The sequence below is a fragment of the Mirounga angustirostris genome, unplaced genomic scaffold (assembly GCF_029215605.1).
Source record: "Mirounga angustirostris isolate CCGP_5_RB_7025 unplaced genomic scaffold, mMirAng1.0.hap1 SCAF_15, whole genome shotgun sequence".
Classification (NCBI taxonomy): Eukaryota; Metazoa; Chordata; class Mammalia; order Carnivora; family Phocidae; genus Mirounga; species Mirounga angustirostris.
The window spans coordinates 58,203,909-58,221,792 of record NW_026991723.1 but is presented as its reverse complement, the minus strand read 5'-3'; the positions used below and the strand labels follow the sequence as shown (position 1 = coordinate 58,221,792).

Genomic DNA, 17,884 nt, shown 5'->3' with positions numbered 1-17,884 from the left:
CTGAGCAAGGAGCCCCATGCGGGACAAGATCCCCCTGAACCGAAGGCAGAACTTAACCAACTGAGCCACCCAAGTGTCCCAAGGCTTTCAGTTTTACATAGGAATTTGGGAACGATATGTATGCAGAACACATTTTGGTTATGTTTCTTTCAAACCATGATTGGCTACTGGTGGGTTGTCAATTGAAGATGATGGGATCTCCAATTCAACGATTTATTTGAACCTTTTTCTACTTTGGAATCATGACTCAGCAGGAGAAACATCTTTACCAGTGGCTTTCAAACTGCTTTAGAGAGCTCCCTCAGGGGACTGTGAGAAAGGGAGAAGGGGATGGAGAGGAAAGGAGGGAGAGATGACCAGGTTAGACTCTATTTCCCCAACTCCTTGCCTTCAACCAAAACAGCTCAGATTTTATCTTTCTGTGTCCACTTTCTTGTGGAATATACTTGAACAAAGAACTCCCCTCTAAAAAAGTTTGAGATTCTCTATTACAGATCTTCCCAACCAACACAAAGCCACAGCTGTCTTTTGTTCTCATGAGATCAATGACCCTTGTTAACTATCTATTACTACCACTTGGTTGTTAGGACTCACAAATGCATAATGAGGCAGGTGGTTCTGCTTCCAGGCCTCCCTTCTCCAATCACTATCATTAGGGATGAATAAACTAATGATGTAGGTTGCTGTGTTGATGTCAAGCAAAGCACATTACATAAATCAGCCTATAAACTGAAATAAACACTACATTATCTAAGAAGTTAACTATAGCTTTAAGTATAAAGAGAAGACAATAATATTTTATTTTATTTTTAAAATATTTTATTTATTTGACAGAGAGAGAGAGACAGCAAGAGAGGGAACACAAGGGCGCCTGGGTGGCTCAGCTGGTTAAGCGACTGCCTTCGGCTCAGGTCATGATCCTGGAGTCCTGGGATCGAGTCCCGCATCGGGCTCCCTGCTTGGCAGGGAGTCTGCTTCTCCCTCTGACCCTCCTTCCTCTCATGCTCTCTGTATCTCATTCTGTCTCAAATAAATAAATGGAAAATCTTAAAAAAAAAAAAAAAAAAGAGAGGGAACACAAGCAGGGGGAGAGGGAGAGGGAGAAGCAGGCTTCCCGCAGAGCAGGGAGCCCGATGTGGGGCTCGATCCCAGGACCCTGGGATCATGACCTGAGCCGAAGGCAGACGCTTAACGACTGAGCCACCCAGGTGCCCTGAGAATAATATTTTAAAGAAGTAGACTAGTTCTGTACAACCAAGTAAGAGACATGATTCAAAGTAGTCACCTTGAATGACTTAATTCATTACAGTAGTGCTCCTATTCAAAATATTTTTAGAACTCCTGGGATGCCTGGGTGGCTCAGTTGATTAAGCATCCAACCTCTGATCTCAGCTTGGGTCTTGATCTCAGGGTCCTGAGCTCAAGCCCTGCGTTGCGCTGCATGCTGGGTGTGGAGGCTACATAAAAAAAAAAAAAAAAAAAAAATCTAGAACTCCTATAAAAATTTTAAAAAGTATGTATGTTTAAAAAAAGTTGGGGGTGCCTGGCTGGCTCAGTTAGTAGAGTGTGTGACTCTTGATCTCAGGGTCTTGAGTTCATGCCCCATGTTGGGTGTGGAGCCCACATAAAATAAAAATTAAAAAAAATATATATATATATATCAAAATATTTCTAGAACTCCTCTTTTGGAACTGCAAAAACCCACCTAGCCAACTTACAAAATTGTGAGACATAATCAATCATTGTTTTAAGGCACTAAGTTTTGGGGTGATTTGTTATACAGTAATATATAAGCGAGACAGAAAAGTATAAATCATTATGCTTTGGGGGATGTTGAAAGGAAATGATTAGCCTTACGGAAAAACTCTAGCTAGGCAGAACCCTGAGAGAATAGGTTGGTCTGGATAAAAAAAGCTCAGCCTGTATTTTTTTTTTTTTTTAAGATTATTTGAGAGAGTGAGCAAGCGCACAAGCAGTGGGGAGAGGCAGAAGCAGGCTCCCTACTAAGCAGGGAGCCTGAAGCGGGGCTGGATCCCAGGACCCCGAGATCATGACCTGAGCCGAAGGCAGACGCCCAATGACTGAGCCACCCAGGCACCCCTAAAACTTGGTTGAATACTTAAATAAATAGAATATAACACTTTAAAAAACAAGGAAATAATACTTTGTAAGAGAACTCCATGATGAATGGGATCAGCAGTAGGTCCCCAACTTTCTCCTCTTGAGTTTTTGCTTTTTTTCATTAAGGTCACCTGAACCCTATCTATTTTGACTTCAGGAATACTCTGTTCTCCTTTTTTCTTTACCTGAGCATGGATAAAGCTAACTTTCCATTTCTCCCTGAGTACATTAATATAAGGCTAAATTTTCTTTTTAAAAAGAGTTATACAAGAAAAAAAGTACAAAAGTATAAAAACAGATAAACAAGTTAAATATAGATTTTAGGATACTAAGATAAGCAAGTTAAGTATAGACTTTGGATCCTAAGATAACTAAAGTCTTGTCAGAAGTTGGCTGGCCCTGTTTTTCTCTCTACCCAGTTATCAATCCACTGTCTTTGACTATAGGACCTCACACAAACCATAAACACAGCAGATATTTCAAAGCTCAATGTCTTATCTTCCGGGAGGAGATAAAAGACTATCCTATTAAATCAAGAATTCTAGAGAACAGAGAATTTCTTCTTGAAATATCAAATTTAATTTTTTAAGGTATTTTGGGGTGCCTGGGTGGCTCAGTCAGTTAAGCATCTACCTTCGGCTCAGGTCATGATCCCAGGGTCCTGGGATGGAGCCCCACATCGGGCTCTGCAGGAAGCCTGCTTCTCCCTCTCTTGCTCCTCCTGCTTGTGTTCTCTCTCTGGCTGTCTCTCTTTCTCTCTCAAATAAATAAAATCTTGAAAAAAATTTTTTTTAGGTATTTTTGTAAAACTCCTTTAAAAGTACACTTTTACTGGGGCACCTGGGTGGGTCAGTTGGTTAAGTGCCTGACTCTTAATTTGGCTCAGGTCATAATCTCAGGATCATGGAATGAAGCCCCTTGTTAGGCTCTGTGCTCGGTGTAGTCCGCTTGTCCCTCTCCCTCTGCTCCTCCCCCAGTTCGTGTGCTCTCTCTCTCTCTCAAATAAATAAATAAAATCTAAAAAAAAAAAAAAAAAGTACATTTTTACTTATACACTTTGCTTTACATACAGTATATAGGTTATAATTTAATTTTTTCTTTTTAAAAACTTTTTCTTAATGATTTACTGTGAACACTAATTAATATACTAGGCTAAAATACAGTTTTGTTCTCAGTGTCTATTAAAGACCTGCATACCAAATTATCAAACCTTTTTCTAGTCAATAGGCAAGAAAAAGAAATAGAAGGCATCTGAGTCTCTGTTTGCAGATGACCTGATCTTACAAGTAAAAAACCCTAAAGATTCCCCACAAAACTGTCAGAACTAATAAATTAATCTGGCAGAGTTGCAGGACACAAAAATCAACACAAAAAATCTGTTGTGTTTCTGTACAGCAGCAAAGAAAAATATGAAAAGGAAATTAAGAAAACAATTCCATTTACAATAACATCAAAAAGAATAAAATACTTAGGAATAAGCTTAACCAAAGAGTTTTGTAAAAGACTTGGACACTAAAAACTATAAAACATTGCAGGAAGAAATGAAAGAAAACACAAATAAATGGAAAGATATCCTGTGTTCATGGACTGTAAGAAAATACAGAGAAGATGTCAAAACCTGCAATATGTGACAACATAAATAGACATTATGCTAAGTGAAATAAGCTAAGCATAGAAAGAAAAACATTACCTGACGTCACTTATATGAGGTATCTACAATAGTCAAATTAATGAATCGAAGAGTGAAATGGTGGTTGCCAGGGGCTGGAGGAGAGGGAAATGGGGAGTTGCTGTTCAATGGGCATAAAGTTTCAGTCAAGCAAGATGAATAAGCTCTAGAGATCTGCTGTACAACAATGTATCTATAGTCAACAATATATTGTTAAGTGTTCTTTCCACATTAATAAAAAAAATGTCAATACTACCCAAGGCAATCTGCAGATTCAATGCAATCATTTTCAAAATCCTAACAATATTTTTTGCAGAAATAGAAAAATCCATCCTAAAATTCATATGTAATCTCAAGGGATCCTGAATAGCAAAACAATCTCGAAACAGAAGAATAAAGTTGGAAGGCTCCCATTTCCTAATTTCAAAACTTACTACAAAACTACAGTAATAAAAAGAGTATGGTATTGGCATAAATACAGACATACAGACTAAAGGAACAGAATAGAGAGCCCAGAAATAAACTCTGGCATATCTGGTCAAATGATTTTTTTTTAAAAGATTTTATTTATTTATTTGAGAGAGAGAGAGCATGAGGGGGAGAGGGTCAGAGGGAGAAGCAGACTCCTAGCTGAGCAAGGAGCCCGATGCAGGACTCGATCCCAGGACTCCAGGATCATGACCTGAGCCGAAGGCAGTCGCTTAACCAACTGAGCCACCCAGGCGCCCTTGGTCAAATGATTTTTGACGAGAATGCCAAGACTATTCAGTGGGGGAAAGGACAGTCTTTTCAATAAATGGTGTTGGGAAAATTGATATCCACATGCAAAAGAACAAGGTTGGGCCTTTGTCTTATACTATATACAAAAATTAACTCAAAATGGATCAAAGACTTAACCATAGGCATAAAACTATAAAAAACTTAGAAAAAAAAACATAGGGGGAAAACTTCATGACGCTGAATTTGGCAATGATTTCTTATATATTGCACCAAAATCACAGGCAACAAAAGAAAAAATGTATAAACTGGATTTCACCAAAATTGAAAACTTTGTACATCAAAGGAAAATCAACAGAGTGAAAAGACAACCCACAGAATGGGAGAATATATTTGTATATCATATATCTGATAAGGGACTTCTATCCAGAATATATAAAGAACTCATATAACTCAATAATAAAAAGACATGTAACCCAATTAAAAAATGGGCAAAGATGGGGTGCCTGGGTGGCTCAGATGGTTAAGCGTCTGCCTTTGGCTCAGGTCATGATCTCTAGGTCTTGGGATCGAGCCCCATGTCGGTCTCCCAGCTCAGCGGGGAGTCTGCTTCTTCCTCTCCCTCTGCCTCTCCCCCTGCTTGTGCTCTCTCTCTCTGTCTCTGTATCTCTCTCAAATGAATAAATAAAATCTTAAAAAAAATTTTTTTTTAAAGAATGAGTCTAAAAAAAAAAGGGCAAAGGATTTCAACAGACATTTCTCTAAAGAAATAAAAATAGCCAATAAGCCCATGAAAAGATGCTCAGCATCACTAGACATTAAAGAAATGCAAATCAAAACCAACGAGATACTTCACATCCATTCGTTTGACTGTTATAAAAACAAAACAAAAACAGAAAATAACAAGTGTTGGCAAAGATGTGGAAGAACTGGAACACTATATTGCTTGTGGGAAGTTAAAATGGTATGGCCTGTGGAAAACAATTGCTGGTTCCTCAAAAAAGTAAACATAAAATTACCATATAATCCAGAAATTCCATTTCTGGGTAGATACCCAAAAGAATTACAAGCAGGAACTCAAATAGATATTTGTACACTCGTGTTCATAGCAGAATTATTCACAATAGCCAAAAGGTGGAAGCAACCCAAGTGTCCATTAACAAATGAATGAATAAACAAACAGAATGTGGTACATATATCAGTGACCACTATTCAGCCTTAAAAAAGAAGGAAATTCAGATACGAGCTGCAAAATGCATGAACCCTGAAGACATTATGTTAAATGAAATAAACCAGTCACAGATAAATATAATATGATTTAACTTAGAGTAGTCAAATTCATAGAGAAAGAAAGCAGAATGGTAGTTGCCAGGGGCTCTGGGGAAGAGGGAATGAGAGTTATTGTTTAATGGGTATGTAGTTTCAGTTTGAGAAGGTGAAAAAGTTTTGTAGATGGATGGTGGTGATGGATGGATAACAATGTGAATATACTTAATGCCACTGAACTGTATACTTCAGAATGGTTAAAATTCCTCCAAAGAAGACATCCAGATGGCCAACAGACACATGAAAAGATGCTCAACATCACTCATCATCAGGGAAACGCAAACCAAAACTACAATGAGATATCACCTCACACCTGTCAGAATGGCTAAAATCAAAACACAAGAAACAACCAGTGTTGGCGAGGATGTGGAGAAAAAGGAACCCTCTTGCACTGTTGGTGGGAATGTAAACTGGTGCAGCCACTATGGAAAACAGTATGGAGTTTCCTCAAAAAATTAAAAGTAGAACTACCCTATGATCCAGTAATTGTACTACTGGGTATTTACCCCCAAAATACAAAAACGCTAATGTGATGGGATACATACGTTCCTATGTTTACTGTGGCATTATTTACAGTAGCCAAACTATGGAAGCAGCCCAGGTGTCCATCGATAAATGAATGGACAAAGAAGACGTGGTATATATATAATACAGAATATATATATTACAGGATATTATTCAGTCATAAAAAAGGATGAAATCTTGTCATTTGCAACAACATGGATAGAACTGGAGAGTACAATGCTAAGCAAAATAAGTCAGTCAGAGAAAGAAAAATACCATATGATCTCAATCATATGTGGAAGTTAAGAAAAGAAACAAATGAGCAAAGGGAAAAAAAGAGAGAGACAAACCAAGAAACGGACTTTTTTTTAGAGAGGGGGAGGGGCAGAGGGAGAGGAAGAAAGAGAATTTTTTAAAAAAGATTTTATTTATTCATTTGAGACAGAGAGATACAGAGAGAGAGAGAGAGAGAGAGCAGGGGGAAAGGCAGAAACAGGCTCCCTGCTGAGCCAGGAGCCCGATATGGGGCTCGATCCCAGGACCCTGGGATCATGACATGAGCCAAAGGCAGACACTTAACCATCTGAGCCACCCAGGCGCCCCAAGAGAGAGAATCTTAAGCAGACTCCATGCCCAGCATGGGGCCTGACATGGGGCTGGATCTCATAACCCTGAGATCATGACCTGAGCCCAAATCATGAGTTGGACGCTTAACTGAGTGAGCCACCCAGGAGCCCCCAGACTCTTAACTATAGAGAACAAACTGATGGTTACCAGGGGGGAGGTGGGTGAGGGGATGGGATGGGAATTCAAAAGTATACTTATTATGATGAAAAAAATGATTAAAAAAAGAATGGTTAAAATGGTAGATTTTATGTTATACATATGTTACCACAATTTAAAAAAAAGTTAATGTGGGCGCCTGGGTGGCTCAGTCGTTAAGCGTCTGCCTTCGGCTCAGGTCATGATCCCAGGGTCCTGGGATCGAGCCTTGCATCGGGCTCCCTGCTCAGCGGGAAGCCTGCTTCTCTCTCTCCCACTCCCCCTGCTTGTGTTCCCTCTCTCGCTGTGTCTCTGTCAAATAAATAAATAAAATCTTTAAAAAAAAAAAAGTTGGGGCGCCTGGGTGGCTCAGTTGGTTAAGCGACTGCCTTCGGCTCAGGTCATGATCCTGGAGTCCTGGGATCAAGTCCCGCATCGGGCTCCCTGCTCGGCGGGGAGTCTGCTTCTCCCTCTGACCCTATCCCCTTTCATGCTCTCTCTATCTCATTGTCTCTCTCAAATAAATAAATAAAATCTTTAAAAAAAAAAAAAGTTAATGTGATACAGGAGGTTCTACTGAGTTACATTTTTTTTTGTTAGAATCTACCCCCGCCCCCCAATCCCACTCTCATCCCCACTCCTGGCCATCTCTCTCAGAGCCATGTTGATATCTGGCCACTCAAAATAATATGCTCATTTTGCATGACAGACTCATTTGACAGGTACTATATAATATTATATGCCAATGTCTGAGTGGGTATTTTCTGGGTAACCCAAACACTGATCAATCAGACTATCTCCACAGAGCTTGCCCTTACCCTAATGGGTCATGAGCCACCCCAGTCAAGTGACTTTTAATAGGGTGCTCAGTCATAGTGTATGAGTAACAGAACAGAAGGGTGAGTTATTGTCCTAAGTTTGCAGAGAGAAAATTAGAATGCATAAGCCTTCCCATGAACTAGGGTTGCCAGAAACAAAAATACAGGACACTTTGTTGTTTATCTGAAATTCAAATTTAACTTGGCATCTTGTATTTTATCTGGCAACACTCTGAAGTACTGGAAGTTGAAGAGAAAATAAATAAAATAATCCAGAGTGTTCTGGGCTCATTGAGGTCTTACTTGTTAGGGAGTCTAGACAGGGAAAAGTAAAAAAACTCCCTAAAAATTGGTTCCACTTCCCCCACCAAAAAAAAAGTATTGGTCTCCACATGCAATGCCCATTGGACTCCATCTCAGGAGCCCCTCCCTGTTTTGGGATTCTATGGTCCAAGACCTACTTCATAAAGACAGATCAGAGGGTGGGGAAAAAAGTGAAGAAGGATAAATCAAAGCTAGAAATGGGTGAGAACATACTCAGCTTCCTGTTAGGCAGGCCTGGCCTCGAAAAGGGACTTTCAACACTTAAAAAAATCAGAGGAAATCGGATTTTGACCTGGCTCAAAGTGGAAGAGAAACAAAGGTGGTAAGTATCCTACGGCACTTATAGCAGGAGGGGCACAGGTAACAGAATACAGGGGTAGTGGTGGGCTCTCTCTTCCTTCCCCAAAGCCATACCACTGCCTCCTAAAAAACTCCAATCATTATTCGTACTTACTAATACTCTGAGCCCCAGTTACAGTAATCCCACTACTGCTCAGGCAACTACCTGTCAGCTTATCAACTCCTATAGCTTCCCAGCCACCGTTTCATCACGGCAGTATCAACCTACTTCCCCACACAACCTGGGGTTCTGAGGTCTCTGAACCCTGTCTCACCTTCAGGAATCTGAGGTCTCTGAATCCTGTCTCACCTTCAGGAATCTGAGGTCTCTGAACCCTGTCTCACCTTCAGGAATCTGAGGTCTCTGAACCCTGTCTCACCTTCAGGAATCTGAATCTGTTCAGGTTACCCTCCTAAGAATCAACAAAAACAGGTTTCAGTCTGTTCTTTGAGAATGCCACCTGTAAAAGGCTCACATTCTCATTTACTACTGACACTGTTCACACAGTGGTAATCCCTGTCTGACTCTGGTCTACTGAGATATAAATGGCCCAATACGGCCTGATCATATTACAGCAGTATTTATGAATCTTTGCTATCTATCACACTAGGCCTGCCTGGGATGTCTACCACTCCAGTCTCTGAGGGGCGTGGGTGGGGGTATCTAGGAGCTAAAGGGTAAAATCAATGAGGACTTTGATTCCTCAACCTGTCCTGAAACACCAGCTGACTGGCTACACTGAGTCAGCTTTAAAGGCTGTGGCTCACCTCCAGAATTCTTCCCCAGAGGGAGTAGTTAGTCTCTAGGGCAAGAGGAGCAGGTCACCTGGGCAAAGCTCTTTCAAAATTATCTGGGCAGCCTCTAAGGCACTTACCAATAAGAATTTCTGCAGCACCCAGCCCTGATTTTTTTTTGTAAACAGAACATTAGCAGAAAACAGCTGATACATAGAAGGTCCTACCTGAATGAAATTAGATGCATGAATTGAAAGACTGAATATATTCAGTTTTAGGCTCGCCATGAGCATCACAAGTAACCCCCCAGATACTCTTCCCTTCCTCCCCCCTTCATGTAACTAGAGACACCTTTCCCACCAAAGCACTCTGCCTCACACCTTCTACATTGGGCTCATTCACTCATTTATCCACCCACCAAATATTTACTGGGTGCAAACATGTGTCAGGTACTGTGCTCTGGCGCTGGGCATACAAATGAATAGTGTATGGTCTTTGCCTCCAGGACAGTCCCCTGTGTCTGCTGGGCCAGCCTGGCAGTCCCAAGCCAGCCCTGGGCACGGGATCACCATGCCCTTCGCAGCAGGTAAATGTAGCGGCGGGGAACTGGCAAAATGTCCGGCAAAACGTGTTCCTAAGGTTAACAGTGAGAGAAAGATCCTATCCTGGCTCAGGCAGATACCAACTTGGGAACCAGGGGCCAAAGGGGCGGAGGGCACCGAGGACCTGGCTGGCACTGGCTGTGCGGAGGCCCCCGCCACGGTCCCGGGGCTGGGTGCTCGGCGGCTGCGCTCCCCCAGGGCCGGCACAGGAGATGTGGGTACAACGATGACAGCTGGGCGCGAATCAGTCGAGGGGTGTCACCGAAGGGACAGTTTGAGGAGACGGTTGGGGTGGATCTGAGGTGACGCCCAAAGGGATGTTTGGTCCGTGGTGTTGAGGGTTCAGCGGATGGTAGAGCTGAAGGGTCAGGAGGAGGACAGGATGAGGTCGGTCCAGAGGGTGGGAGCGGACGGGGAGGGTGGGGATGAAGGGTCACGGACTGGGCTGAGGGGGAGGGCGGGGGCACGGAGGGCTTTCTCCTAAGGGATCATGTGGAACGTGAGAGCAATGGGTCTTCCGGACCCCGCCAACCCCGAAGAGGCGTCCCTACCTCGTTTCTCGCCTCAGCGTGATCTTACGGTGCCGGCGGCGAGGGTGCCGGCGGCGGCGTCTCGCGCCCTCCTGGGGTCGCGTTGCAGCTGGGACAGGCCGGCGCCCCCTCCCTCTCCGGCCGGTTGGTAATGTCCGGTCCCCCCTGCAGCCGCGGCGCCGATGGTCCAATCTGGGTTGCCCTCTTGCCGCCCCTCCGGACGGCGCGTTGGTTCGGTCCTCTGGGCCGGCGGTGCTTGCCCAGCTCCCCCGCTTCTCGCTGCGATGGGTGCAGCGAGTCACGCGCAGTGCTTTCCCGCGAGGGGAGCGGCGAAGCTTCGGCCGCGGCCCCGCCTTCTGCGGCCCCTGCCCCGCCCCTTTGGGGTGGTGCGCCGCAAGCGCGGCTCGGGTCCCGGGAACCTAGGGGCCCGTGGGCGCGGGCCTAATGGCTTCGAAGATAGGTGTGTTAGTGCACCCACCTTCTCCTAAAGCAGCAGTTCTCAACCCTGACACCCCAGCAGAACCTCTTAGGGAAAACAAACTCAAAACAGAGTAACAAACCCAAGGCTTGACCTCAGCAGAGACGGACTGAATCAGGATCTCTGGGATGGGAGTGTAGTGGTCGTTGGGTGGCGCCCAGGCTTTGATATTTTTAAAAGTACCCCACGCATAGCCAGGGTTAAGAAGCCCTGGTAAAACCTGGAACTGACAAGGATTCTGTCTTTTGACCAAAACTTTAGTCAGGCTCTTCTGGGTTCTCTGCTGGACTTGGCCTGACCTTGGGCTTCCCTGCAGAATCCAGTTTGAGCAAGAATCCTAAGTCCGTTTAGTGAGAATCCCCCACCTTTGGTATCTGACCACCCTCCATTTCTTACCACCCTGGCCTGCCTTTAGCAAGAATTCTGTTGAGACCCTCTTCGCAATTGCTATCTGTGTCTGAATGTTTGTGTCTCTCAGAAATGCACACATGGAAATACTCCCAAAGGTGATGATATTAGTGGGTGGGTGGAGACTTGGAGAAGTGATTGCATCTTGAGGCTGGAGCCCACATGAATATTGAATTAGTGCTCTTACAGAAGAGATCTCTCAGAGGTCCCTGTCAAATCCTCCACGTTGAGGTTCTAAGGGGAAGTCTGCTGTCCAGAAGGGAGCCCTCACCCAACCATGCTGGTGAAGCGGAAGAGCTAGGTTCTTGTCTCACGGAGTCTGAAGAATGAATCTCGTGGACAACGGAGAGTAAAACAATAGAAGTTTATTAAGTGAAGATACAGAACACGCGGGCAAGAGGGAGAGGGGTCCTGACAGGGTTGCCAATGAGGGCCTTTAGGGTTGGTCTTTTCTAGAAAGCTAACCAGGGAACTTAAATCCTTTTGACATACTTACTGATATCACCATTGAGCAAGGACTAGTGATAACACCTTCAATGGCTTACTTCCTTTTTAGGATCTGGTTATTCTTTGTTGGCCACAGGTGATTATCATAAAAAAGACACCCACCCTGCATGCAGGGGTGGTTTGGTCTGGTTTGTTCCCTTATCTCTGGTTTTCCCACACCTGGACATTTTGGGGATTTCTGTGAGCCTGATCACAGAGCCCCCTGTCGGTCTCTTCCTGCCTAGCCCCTACTGTCCCTTACTGGCACTCTGATCTTGGATTTCCAGAACTGTGAGAAATAAATTTCTGTTGTTTATGAGCTGGTATTTCATTATAGCTGCCTGTGAAGACTCAAGACTGCAATTTTAAATCCACTGACGCCTACTGTGCTCCTTGGCTATAAATCCCTGATGAGGGAGCAGAAGGCTAGCTGGAGACAAAGCACAAGCTGACACCCTGCAACCTCCCCCCACCACCCCACTCCTGGGTGGGACATGTGTGACATTCTTCCAGGGATCTCCCAACTAAATGTTAATACCTTGCTAGAGGGGAAAACAACCTTAACTTGACAGTGGCAAGACCCCTGGTATCTTGTACGTATCTTGTAGCATACGAAAGTTCTTTTGAAATCTCCCTTTTCCTTACTTCCCCCAACTTCTGAGTTTATAATCAGCCACTCCTCAAGACCCCAGGGCAGCAGCTCTTTTTGCCCACGAATCCTGTCCTGTGCTTTAATAAATCACCATTTTGCACCAAAGACATCTCAAGAATTCTTTCTTGTTCGTCGGCTCCGCACCTCACCCCACTGAACCTCACCTATATTCCAAAACCTCATCAATCCCCACTGTCCTTGTTGGTGTTTGAGTTGAGCTCAATCTCTCCCCCAACTGTAAGACCCCATTGAAATGGGTCCCATACCTATTGTGATGCCCCTTAAGGTCTGTTACCATCTTTAACAAGTGTCATGAAAATTTTTTTCTTTAAGAGAACTCATGCTCTTCTTTTCGTGGCAGGCAGGATGTATGTGGGACATTGGGAATTCTGCTGTCTCCTTCCACCCAAAGTGGGCGGAGGGCAGGCTGTCATTCAGCAAATAGTTCACTGGTTTCCATGCTCCATGAAAGAGTTAGAGACTGAGACCCTACCACTCACAGAGTTGTTAGGTCAAAGTCAAGGAAGCAGATAAATGTCGTACTGTATAATGCCTCCTCAGGCTTCACAGAAGTGGTATGAACTGAGTTTTGAAGAATGAGTGGGAGATAAAGTGTTTGGGGGAATCAGCACATGCAAAAGAACAGAGGGGCAAAATAGCTAATATGATTGAAGTGTGGGGTACCATGGAGAGAGCACAGCAGAGATGGTCTGGCATGTGATGAAGAGCCTCCTATGATATACTAAAGAGTTGGGGCTCATCCTGTAAGCAGTGGAGAGACACTGAAGGGCTTATGCAGTGGGAGGACTGACAAATCACATTTGAATTTTAGAAATAAAATTCTGGGTGGTGGAGAGGGCTAGGACTAACAGTAGGGAGACTAATGAAAAGCTGTATGCTTGTACAGTTAAGTGGTCTAGGGTAGGGACTTAACGTAAACTCGGCCAGTTAGAATCCCTTCCCTAAGAATTTGGAACTGGGGGAAAACTACACCCTTACTCATGGCTGGACTTACATTGGAAATTTGAGAGCTGTGATCATCTTTTACTTGCCAAATGGCTTAAGTAGCAAAGAAAACCAGTTTGCTGATAAGGATCAATCTGTTGCAAAGAGAGAAGCCAAGTCTAGACACAAAGAGACAACTCCCCAGGTTCTTGGGTGACCTTCCAGCAGTGGGTTCCTCTTCTGAGGTTCAGCCTGATTCCTCCCTTGGGTTCACAGCACATCTTTCTATCCTTTCATATAGTCTCATTTTTGTCTTTAGTAAGCATAGGTTATTATTTCCTGTTATTTGTGTTAAGGAATAATTTTTAAAAAGGTAAAATCATGAGTCTTATACAAACATAAAATAAACACATATTAAAACTCACTAATTAGTGAGGGAGCCAGTAAGATACTGGTAAGAAACTGGTTCAGATGAGGATTTGACTTTCATAAAATGTATATTTGCTACCAGACAAAATTAACTTGCATCATCAGGAACAGGAATCATTTGCATTGTCATGGGCAGAAACATTTTGCATTATTACCAGTACTCAAACAGACTTGCACTTTAGAAATCTCACTCTAGGATGGGAAAGAGCCCAGTTAGGAGACTCTGTGGTAATTATGATGAGAAGTGAGAAGCTCTAAATTAGAGCAGAGACTGAGGGGTTAGAAAAGAGGAGATAGATTTAGGATATAGAATTGATAGGACTTAAAATAGAGGCCCCACGGGCGCCTGGGTGGCTCAGATGGTTGGGCGACTGCCTTCGGCTCAGGTCATGATCCTGGAGTCCTGGAATCGAGTCCCGCATTGGGCTCCCTGCTCGGCAGGGAGCCTGCTTCTCCCTCTGACCCTCCCCCTTCTCATGTGCTCTCTGTCTCTCTCATTCTCTCTGTCTCAAATAAATAAATAAAATCTTAAAAAAAAAATAGAGGCCCCACTTCCTGAAACTATGTGACTTTTACCTACTGTCCTCATCACTGACTTAGTTTCTAAGAGTTCTAATTTTAATTTCTGGAGAGACAGAAGCTATAGTGAGTTATATCTCCACTGTTGGCCAATTGTGTCTAGGGGTAGTAGTCAACTGGCACCAAACATGACCACCTAAATTCACCCCTTCGTCAGGAGCTGTGTGGGAAGAGTCAGTAATCTATGAATTTAGTACCCTGATTATCAGAGAAGAAGCCACTGAGTAAATCCATAGGATCATTTATTTTATTTTATTTTACTTTTTTAATTATTTTTTTTAAAGATTTTATTTATTTATTTGAGAGACGGAGAATGAGAGACAGAGAGCATGAGAGGGGGTAGGGTCAGAGGGAGAAGCAGGCTCCCCACTGAGCAGGGAGCCCGATGCAGGACTCGATCCCGGGACTCCAGGATCATGACCTGAGCCGAAGGCAGTCGCTTAACCAACTGAGCCACCCACGCGCCCTCCATAGGATCATTTAATAAACCAGGTTTGCATCTTTGGTAGCCAAGCCATGAAGTCCTTTGATTCTACCTTCAAAATATATCCTCTATTCATCCACTTATTTCTCCATTGCTTCTATCCTAGTCCAAGACACCACCATGCCATGCCTAGACAACTCTAATTTCCTCCTAGTCTTCCTGATGTCACTTTTGCACCCCTATTGTCCATAGAATGGCCTGAGCAATCTTTCAAACTGGCTTTAAAGCCCTCCACTGTTTTCCATCATATCAATCTAAATGCCCTTCTCTTTGCTCACGATGTTTTTTCATACACACAAAGCTTGCTCCTATCTTAGGGACTTTTAACTAGCTATTTACTCTGCCTACAAGGCCTTTCCATCAGGTTTTTGCAAGGCTAGATCCTTCTAGTCATTTAGGTCTCATTTCACATGCTACTTTCCTCACAGAAAGGGCTTTTCTGACTACTAACTATAAAGTAGCTCCCCCTTCCTCTTCACAGTCCCTCACTGTTAAAGTATCTTCATAACACTTATTATCTGTATGATCTTGTTCATTATTGTCTCTCCTACAAGAATGTAAGATCCATGATAGTAAAAGCCTTTTTGATTTTTGGCTTTCACTGTATCTCCACATCTACAACAGTGCCCAGATCATGGTAGATGCTCATTAAATATTTGTTGGGGCGCCTGGGTGGCTCAGTTGTTAAGCGTCTGCCTTTGGCTCAGGTCATGATCCCAGGGTCCTGGAATCTAGCCCTGCATCAGGCTCCTGCTCAGCAGAGAGCCTGCTTCTCCCTCTCCCACTCCCCCTGCTTGTGTTCCCTCTCTGTCAAATAAATAAATAAATAAATAAATAAATAAATAAATAAATAAATAAATAAATAAATAAATAAAGTCTTAGGAAAAAAACATTTGTTGTATGTATGGATGAATGTGATGGAGCTAGAGAGAGAGAGAGAGAAACTGGAACCTTGAAAGAATGGGATTTGTGGGATAGGGATGACTATAAAACCATTTTATTTTGTCTTCCACTCTTTAAACCCACTCCATGAGACTTTATACTTCATGAATTTTCTGGTCATTTTTAGGTAGCAACCAGTACTTACCAATTTGTTTTACTTTAATAATTAAAATGTCCAGATGATGAAATATTTTTTTAAACTTCAAACTTTAAAATTACGGTTTTTCCTATCTCTGAGCTTGGCCCTACTATAGGTGCCCATGTTTAGTGGGAAAAGGGGGTGAGGCTTAGTAGATGTCTATCTTTTCTCCCTTCCCCCACTTGCTAACCTTCTTTCTTTAGAGGTTGAGCAGGGTAGAAGGGGAAGAGATGAGGAAGGTTTTTTCCTTGACTAATACTACCACAAACTAGTTTTAGTGTTTGGCAGGTATCTAAATCTGACTCTTTCTCAAGGAGCTCTTTTGTAGGTTCTTCAGAGGTTCCTTCTCTACTGGTGGAGGTATTTCTCCTATGCCTAGTTACTTTTTTTTTTTTTTTTAAGATTTTATTTATTTGACAGAGGAAACACAAGCAGAGGGAGAGAGAGGGAGAAGCAGGCTCCCTGCTGAGGAGGGAGGCCGATGGGGGACTCGATCCCAGGACCCTGGGATCATGACCCGGGCCGAAGGCAGCTGCTTAACCAACTGAGCCACCCAGGCGTCCCTATGCTTAGTTACTTTAACGTTGGTGAATTCAGCTCTAGTTGGTCACTTACGACTCCTTTAGAAATCTCTAAGAATTAGGGGTGCCTGGGTGGCTCAATCGGTTGAGCGTCAGAGTCTTGATTTCTTCTCAGGTCATGACCTCAGGATCATGGGATCATTGGGCTCCACGCTCAGGGGGGTTAGTCTTCTTCTCTCCCTCTCCCTCTGCCCATCTCCCTGCTTGCACGAGTCTCTCTAAAATAAATACATGAGGGCGCCTGGGTGGCTCAGTTGGTTAAGCAACTGCCTTCGGCTCAGGTCATGATCCTGGAGTCCCGGGATCGAGTCCCCCATCGAGCTCCCTGCTCAGCAGGGGGTCTGCTTCTCCCTCTGACCTTCTTCCCTCTTGTGCTGTCTCTCACTCTCTCTCTCAAATAAATAAAATCTTAAAAAAAAAATAATAAAATAAAATAAAATAAATACATGAATCTTTAAAAAAAATCTCTAAGAATAAAAAAAAACTTACTGAAGTATAATTTATACACAATAAAATTCAGAGATACTAACTGTACAGTTTGATGAGTTTTGACAAATATATACACCCATGTAAATACTTCCAAAATCAAGATATAGAAAATTTACCTCATGCCTCTTCACAGGCAGTCAATCCCACCTTCAGGCAACCTTTTATCTAATCAGAAATCTCTAAGCATTTGACAGAGGATCTATTGCTTCCTTCTGCTGTGATCTCCTCAACTTTTCAGATGGTCTCTCTGACAGGATAAAGAAACCCTAACTAGGTGTGTTACACGGCCCATATATGGTCTATGGGGAGTTCCCATGCATCCTTTTGTCCTGAAAAACAATGGGAGTGTAGGCCAATCTCACCACAACCACCTCTTCTAGTTCTGCCATAAAAGGGATAGCTAATTGTTCTCCTGCTTTTTAGTTTTCCAGGTATGAGTTAGGTATGCATTCTCTGTATCCTCCAAACACATTTATCATATCAGCCTCTCCAAATAATTTCCTTAAAACTCTCTCAATTTGAACTGAACAGCAGGTGGGACTCAAAGCCCACTAGCGGGCGCCTGGGTGGCTCAGTTGTTAAGCGTCTGCCTTTGGCTCAGGTCATGATCCCAGGGTCCTGGGATCGAGCCCCACATCGGGCTCCCTGCTCAGCCGGAAGCCTGCTTCTCCCTCTCCCACTCCCCCTGCTTGTGTTCCCTCTCTCGCTGTGTCTCTCTCTGTCAAATAAATAAATAAAATCTTAAAAAAAAAAACACCAAAAAACTTCCTTAAAAAAAAAAAAAAAGCCCACTAGCAATTCTCTCCAAAGATCCGTTATCAATGT

The 17,884-nt window shown here is 43.3% G+C and overlaps 1 protein-coding gene across 3 annotated transcripts in view; it reads right to left on the bottom strand.

The window, feature by feature from the left end:
- Positions 1-10,762, bottom strand: part of RUSC2 (RUN and SH3 domain containing 2) — an 84,268-nt gene extending 73,506 nt beyond the window's left edge. For 2 of the 3 annotated variants that reach the window (XM_064579280.1, XM_045882629.3), the window contains exon 1: positions 10,469-10,762. The gene's annotated coding sequence lies outside the window, so the exon portion shown is untranslated. Of the gene's footprint in view, positions 1-10,041; positions 10,276-10,468 lie in introns of all 3 variants that reach the window. The other variant, XM_054509273.2, reaches the window with a different exon arrangement.
- Positions 10,763-17,884: the final 7,122 nt, after the last annotated feature.